Below are 2,175 nucleotides of genomic sequence, written 5' to 3' on the forward strand. Positions count from 1 at the left end.
ATGATCATTGCCTATGTCTGTACCACTGAGATTTAAAAAGACCCTTGAAACTGGGTCATGAACTACTAATTAGATATCCTCACCACAACCTTGCAATTGCCAACACTAAAAATAAGAATTTTGGTTAAATAATGAAATGGCATTACCTTTTTTTAGCATGACACTAATAGATATCAGGGGCACCTTTTATAACATACTGCACATCATGTCAGAAAAAATTCATCTAATTCAGCTCAGCGAATGATAAAAAAAAAGCAAACCCAAATACTCATCTCATCATTCACCACTTCAGCCGCCCCATCATTATCTGTTCATCTTTTGCCTATTCTCTACTATAGGTCTGGGTGTCATAAGGTTGCAATATCATGATGTCATGATTTGCTCTGCAACCTTACATTGTGCAGTGACTCAGAGTCAGGCCTATAGTGAAAAATGGGCAAAAAAAAATAGGCAAATGAGGTGCAAGACAGCTGAAAGACAAGGTCCTGAGGACCGGATGATGGACAGTGAGCAACTCTGCAGCTGGAAGTGTGAGCAGTGGTTTAAGTATTAGATTTTTTCTTTTTCCTAACTTACGCTTATCAGGCTCTGGGGTCTGAAGAGTCCCTAGGACACAATAAGGAATATTCAATTTGCAGTAAATATCATATATACTTGAGTATAAGCCGACTCGAGTATAAACCGAGGAACCTAATTTTGCAACGAAAAAATGAGAAGACTTATTGACTCGAGTATAAGCCGGGTATGCAATGCCCCCTTATCCCTATTCTGGTATGCATAGTTCCTCATCCCCATCCTTGTCTGCATGGCTCCTTATCCCCATCCTTTTATGTTTTGGCTCCTTATACCTGTATGTATGGCCCCATTAGAAAATGGGTCCCCATGTATGGCCGGTAATTGGTGCTCAGTTATTGCTCCGGTCACTGTCCCCGGGCTCCTCGCAGTACAGTGTATGGTGAGCCAGGCACCTGCTGTGTGTCCAGTGGCCAGTGTCTCCATTCTTGGTGCTGGGAGCCATCGTCTTCCTCCTGCCCTGAGCCACATCCTCCTGTCAGTGTGTGCACGGCAGATATGGCCGATCCCAAATACGCTGACCTGCCAGACATCACAAGGAACGAGCCTGACATTTATGAAACAAGTGATTTGCCATAAGATGACCAGGCAGATTTTGATGCAGAGGAGCTAACAAGTACTAGTGTAGAGCACTTTATCGTCAACCCCAATGCTGCTTATGACAAATTTAAAGACAAGAAGGTTGGAACTAAGGGACTTGATTTCAGGGGAGTATGACATTCTGGGAGATGGAATAGGACTGAAAGAAAACCCACAAGAAAAAAATATACGACTTCTGCATGAAGTCCAGGAACTCACCCAAGAAGTGGAAACAATACAGAGCAGTTAAGAAATCTGCTGCTGAAGAGAAGCTGACTCCAGTTGCCCTGGCTAAACATGTGGCTGCACTGAAACAGCAGCTAGCGTCCAACCAATTAGAGAAGTTGTTAGGTTCTGATGCTGCCATCAACCTCACAGACCCCGATGGAGCACTTGCAAAGCATGTACTACCTCAGTTGGATGCTGCTAACCCCCATGAGAAAAGCATTAAAAACTCTCCTACTTACCTTCCCTGAGCGCCCGCAGCATCTTATTCCTGTGCCAGCAGCATCTGCAGTCGAGCAATCACGTGTCCCTGCTCTTTAAGGTATTGAATATTCACCTATCTCCATTTCCGGTTTTAGCTTACCAATACTGAAGTAAAAAAAATCACCAAATATTCAACATGTGAACATGGCCTAATAATAAAAATTTACAGTAAATCTGAAGTTGGTCATTTCAGTTCCAGTCCCTTTTCTTCATGATTATAAAATCAAATATGTTTCCTTGCCCTTTTTTAGCTCCAAATGTTAGAAATGGAACCTTTGGTGTTAAACCTTATGCTGCAATATTTTGCTATCGAGTTTCAGAGCATTCATATTGCATATCCTTATAATAATTAACCCCTTAACCCCCAAGGGTGGTTTGCACGTTCATGACCAGGCCAATTTTTACAATTCTGACCACTGTGCCTTTATGAGGTAATAACTCTGAAACGCTCCCATGGATCCTGGTGATTCTGACACTGTTTTCTCGTGACATATTGTACTTCATTTTAGTGGTAAAATTTCATTCAAATAACTT

The 2,175-nt window shown here is 42.1% G+C and overlaps 1 pseudogene; it reads left to right on the plus strand.

The window, feature by feature from the left end:
- Positions 1-1,071: 1,071 nt before the first annotated feature.
- LOC141094415 (dynactin subunit 2-A-like) lies at positions 1,072-1,628 on the plus strand (annotated as a pseudogene).
- The last annotated feature ends 547 nt before the right edge of the window (positions 1,629-2,175 follow it).

The sequence above is a fragment of the Dendrobates tinctorius genome, unplaced genomic scaffold, assembly GCF_039654945.1.
Source record: "Dendrobates tinctorius isolate UK_male_01 unplaced genomic scaffold, ASM3965494v1 ptg000064l, whole genome shotgun sequence".
Classification (NCBI taxonomy): Eukaryota; Metazoa; Chordata; class Amphibia; order Anura; family Dendrobatidae; genus Dendrobates; species Dendrobates tinctorius.